General features: G+C 39.2%; 1 non-coding gene across 1 annotated transcript; it reads left to right on the top strand.

Moving 5' to 3' along the window:
• Positions 1 to 514: 514 nt before the first annotated feature.
• LOC130854665 (U6 spliceosomal RNA) lies at positions 515 to 617 on the top strand. The gene has a single exon (XR_009054114.1). It is a non-coding gene; the product is annotated as a U6 spliceosomal RNA (small nuclear RNA).
• Positions 618 to 5,579: the final 4,962 nt, after the last annotated feature.

The following is a 5,579-nucleotide window of genomic DNA, read 5'->3' as shown; positions in this document are numbered from 1 at the left end:
CTAGTTCATCCCTATGTCTAATATTTTGCCCCACTGATCAACCCAAAATCAAACCTTTTGTCAAATCAAGAGCTGTTAATTTTTAAACAAAATTGACACTATAGCTATGACAATGTATTCCCTTTCTCGGGGACCTTTATAGTAGAAGTTATATCTCAAAGGGGAACCAAAGGATTTCACTTTAAAAGGATTTCGCTTTAAAGAATTTCAGCCAGGAGAAAACAGGACATTTTGGGTTATGGCAAGATAATATATGTAATATATTAACTTATGTTTTATACTAAAGCATAAGGTACTTATCTAAACCAAGGTACTTATCCCTCTCTGGACTCAAAAAGGAGCCATGCTTTCATGTTTTATCCCATGGAAAGTGGGCAAGATCCCCACAAAAGACACCGTATCATCTGAAGAAAGCGTCTGCTCTAACCGGACATCAGCATCATGCTGAGAAGAAATATTATCTGAGTTTCTCTTAGAAGGGATAGGTTTAGTTGAAAGAACATATGTTAGATGCTTGCTTCAGCAGCACATACACTAAAACTGGAACAATAAAGAGAAGATTAGCCTGGCCCCTGAGCAAGGATGGCATGTGCATTCATGAAGCATTCCATATTTTTAGAATCTGAAAAAGAATAGATATATATGCATATGTGTAACTGAATCACTTTGCTATACACCTTAAGCTATCACAGCATTGTAAATCGACCAGACTTCAATTTAAAAAAAAAAAAATGGTGAGGTGGGTGGGGGGAAGCAATTGGATCCCTTTCCCCCAATTAATGACATTAAATGCAGGAAACTGACAGCCTTCTTTAGTAAAATAAACATACCTGAGTTAAATAATAGTTCTGCAACTTAACACTCTGTGTGTTTGTAATCAATGCATTTAATGCATTTGATTGGTGTTTTTGGAGTCTTCCTACTAAAGTGGAATAAAAATTATTTTGAAGATTAGCGATGGTATACACAAAGTCACTAGCACATAGTAGGTACCCATGTAGTGCAGTCAGGGCAGCTGCACTGGCTGATGTCGTGTTGGTCACAACATCCTTTGTTTACTGATATAGCAGATGGCATTATTTGTCCAAAGTAGAGAGAAAGGAAAAATATATTGGTGACATGCGGGACTGTTGAGGTTGTTTCCTCGGGAATTGGTGGGTATTGATCCTACTCTGTGCCTGCCATGAAAGAAACTTACTGTCTTCAGCTGATATGAGCGCCTAGTGGTTAGTTGGCATTGCATTCACACAGGGTTATTCTTCCCAAAGATAATGGGCTCGAAATGCAAAGCTAAGAAATCAAAGCCCAATGTTGGTCCACCAGGCACCAATCAGTGGATACAAATGGTGTTTTGAGGGAGTTTCCAGCTTTCCTATCACCCTTTAAGTCACATCATATGATCAGTAAGTCTAAGGCTACCGGTATTCCAGGGAACAGAAGATCACCCCAGGTCTGTCTTTACTTCATCCTGCATTACCATATGTCACCATTAGATGGCAGCAGTGGTAAATAACTGTGTCCTCCAGGCGGGGTGTTTTTTTTTGTTTTTGTTTTTTTCTTTTTAAGCAGAGTGGAGCCACACTTGGGAAAGTAAAGCATGGAAGGTAACACGAAATAATCTTTCAATAGGCTTAAATTTTCATTTTCCTCCATTGTTCCCCATCTGATTACCCACTTGGAAAAAACTGCCTCTGGGTATTCAATGTGTGAGGATTCCAAAGAACAATACAACAATATCCCCTGAATGCTGTCAAAGCGTTCTTCCATTGCTGTATCACAGGCCTTTGACTATTCAAGTGATATTGGAGGTATAAAGAAAGTACTGTAGCAAGTATGGCCTTGTAGTAGAGCATGCATCTGATTTAAGAGGAGGCCGGTAATGCTTTTAGGTAAATCAAGGATACAGTTGGTGAAAGCGTTTTACCTAAGTAACATTTTGACATGTATAGACTGAACAGGACTTAAGTTTGCTCCCTTTGAGTGGAGCCAAGGATGATGTCATAACAGGAGAAGGGAGACATTTTCAAAAGTAAAACTGGAAGGAAATAAAATAAGCCCCCCTTGAAGAAGAAAAACTGCCAGTGTAAAAAAAGAAAAAGTGCTTTATCTGAAAGATCAAAATTTAGTAACTGCTACTTCACTGAGCCTGGCTGAGTTCTCTTAGCCAACGTCCTGCTCTAATTGACCAATCACAACCGTCCCTCTGAAAGAGAAAGGAATATGCAAATAAAGCCCCTGTAGTGGCCTCCACAAAACCCCTGGCTCCTATTCTCTTAGAATGAAGAGATCCACAGGTTGTCTCTGGCCTTGGGGAAGCTCTCCAATGTGCTAAGCACTTGAATTACCTCCTCGCACCTGATATTCCCAAGGACACCATGTTATCATCCTCATTCCGTAGAAGAGGAAACGACTCAGAAAGATTAAATAATAGGTCCAGGGCCCCACAACTACTAAGGGGGTGGAGAAACACAGGGTGCAAGACCAAGATTCTTTCCTCTTCCAGGGCAAGACCTGACAAAGTGGGAGGAGGCAGCGCCACCCACTGAAGGCTCTGAATTCAGCCCAGGCAGCCTCCCCTCTCCTTCCATAGGTGGTTCCCCTTCCAGTTCAAGCTGATGGAAAGAATCAGAAGACAGGGAGGTGGAGAAACATGATTCCTATCCGCTGCCAAACTCAGACCACAAGTCTGCAACTACTCCTACCTCCATCTGCAGCGATCGGGCAGATTGCGTCTGTGTTTACAATGGAGACAGCTATTTCTGTGCTGCAACCTTGTCTCTTGTAGTATTAAAATTGCCCGCTGTTTTTGTTTTGAGCACCACATGGCCACTTCCATTGTAAAGTTTCTCATAGGTGTTCACTTAATGGTTTGGGCAGACATTGATGACTGGAATGGAGTCATCAGAATGGAGGGTTTTTGGGTTTTTTGGGTTTTTTCCCAGCTTTATTAAGATTTAATTGACATATAACATTGTGTAAGTTTAAGGTGGATGCCTGTTGCGCTGATACATTTATATGACGCAGAATGATTACCATCAAGAGTGGAGATCTTGGGACTTCCTAGGTGGCACAGTGATAAAGAATCCTCCTGCCAATTGAGGGGACACGGGTTCGAGCCCTGCTCTGAGAAGATTGCACATGCCATGGAGCAACCAAGCCTGTGCATCACAACTACTGAGCCTGTGCTCTAGATCCCGTGAGCCACAACTATTGAGCCCGTGTGCTACAACTATTGAAGCTCTCGCACCTAGGGCCCATGCTCCACAACAAGAGAAGCCACTACAATGAGGAGACCACGCACCACAATGAAGAGTAGCCCCCGCTCACAGCAACTAGAAAAAGCCTATGTGCAACGACGAAGACCCAACACAGCCGATAAATAAATTAAATAAATTTATTTTTTAAAAAAAGAAATCTGTAATAAAAAAAAAAAGAATGGAGATCTTTTTAATCCTATCACTCCTGCATTTATTAGCTAGAATTCTTCAATAAAGAATATTCTCTCAACATTTTTTGGATTACCTGAAACAAACAAAAGAGGCAGGGTAGATGTTTGTTTCTTACCATCTGTCTATTTTCAGAATAGCGAGCTGGTGCCCACACAACCTCAAAACTAACTTGTGGATTTTATATATACTTGATATGTTTCAAAGTGTTGTAATCATTATTTCTTTTTATATTCTTCCCAAATTTGGTCAGTGCGAGCTCCTTCAAGTTGGCTCATGTAATCTTGCTTTGGGGCATATTATTACACCCCAAACACCTAGCTTATCTCAAACACCTTCTTCCCCAGGAATAAAATTAACCAATTTTCTAAGGATCCCTGTTTCCTTTAGGTTGGAAATGGTACTTAGATTTTACATTCTGGGTACCCAGAGCGATCATTTTAACTGAGCTGGTCATGCGTCTAGGCCTTTTCAGTGGACAGGACTAGGAAATTTGTAGTTTTTAGAAAGAGAAAAAGAAATCATAAATAAATACTGATTTCTAATGCCAATCAAAGATTACAGAATTTTTACTCCGATTCTTTTATTTGAAATTTATCTTTTTTTTTTTTTACTCTGAAAACCTTATCTCTAAGGGTATTAATTTAATTACTTAGTTGCTTTATCCTGTTCTCTGTATAATGGTATTCAAAATAATAGTGTGAATATCATCACTAACAACTGGCGAAAAGAATTCAGTCTAAAAGGTCTTTTTTTTTAATTTATTTTATTGAAATATAGTTGATTTACAACGTTGTGTTAATTTCTATTGGACAGCAAAGTGATCAGTTATACATACATATATACATGCATTCTTCCATATTCTTTTCCATTATGGTTTATCAGAAAATATTGAATATAGTTCCCTGTGCTATACAATAGGACCTTGTTGTTTATCCATTGTATATATAATAGTTTGCATCTGCTAATCCCAAACTCCCCATCCATCCCTCCTCCACCTCGGCCACCATACATCTGTTCTCTATATCTGTGAGTCTGTATCTCTTTCATAGAAAAGTTCATTTGTATGAGAACTCTTTATACTTCTTTTTGTCCTTACAATATATCTCCCTAGGAATGTAAAATCTAAATATGTGTTTTAAAATCATTTGAAATAATTTTTCAGATGGTTATGCCACAGAATTGATGTAAATTTAGGTTCGCTTCTTTCCAGTTTATTTATGTTTTGATGTGCTCTTCTCTTTGTTTTTAATTATGTACAATATTTACACGATTCCAAAGTCAAAAAGCAAAGTGAGTTTCATAGAGAAATCTATGTCCCCTTCTTATCCTCTACTTCCTTGTTTCCTCCATCTCGTTTGTTAATTTTTGGTTTATTCAGCTATTGAAGTTATAAATAAGTGTGTATGTACTATGTCTCCTCCTTTTTTTATATAAACTACAGCACTGTGCAAACACTATGAAGAAGTTTGTTTTTCTTGCTTAACAATACATCCCGGCCCTCACTCTGTATTAGGACGTAGGGGTCTTTCTGATTCCTTTTCACAGCTACGTAATATGGCATTGTGCGGATGCTCCGAAGTTTACTTAACTAGCCTCTCTTTGATAGACATTTGTGTTGTTTCTAGCCTTTTGCTAATTGGCTCTCTGCATTTGTCTTATTTTGCCTTCCCAAGAGTCCAGTTGGTTTGGCTTCATCTTATTTTATAGAAAAGGAAACTAGTGCATAAGCAGTTAAGGACTTGACCAAAGTCACAGAGTTAAGTGGGGAGGAGGGGACCAAGGATTCTCCTGCTTCCATAATTTCTGTTCTTTGCACAAATCTATATCATTCATACTGTGGTGTAAATAGCTGTTAACACCTTTATTTTAGAGTTGGGGGAGGAAGTGAGAAACACGTGCTTTAGGGTAGATTGTGGAGGAAAATTTAGTCTTAAGTTCAAGGCTGGAATTTCAGGTCTCAGCCAGCCTGTGGGAGGAGTATCTGAGGGAACAGCTGGTCTTTCTGGCATTATCCCCAGTCAAAGGAATGCCAGACATCCACAAGCAGGTGGGTCTATTTTTGGCAGAAGGACCTTCTCAGTGCCTGCTAAAATCACATCATGTCCCCTTCTATCACAGGGCACTTTGCTC

Source organism: Hippopotamus amphibius, chromosome 5 (genome assembly GCF_030028045.1).
Source record: "Hippopotamus amphibius kiboko isolate mHipAmp2 chromosome 5, mHipAmp2.hap2, whole genome shotgun sequence".
NCBI classification, from domain to species: Eukaryota; Metazoa; Chordata; class Mammalia; order Artiodactyla; family Hippopotamidae; genus Hippopotamus; species Hippopotamus amphibius.
The sequence above is the reverse complement of the archived record's forward strand: the minus strand, read 5'-3'. Positions and strand labels throughout refer to the sequence as shown.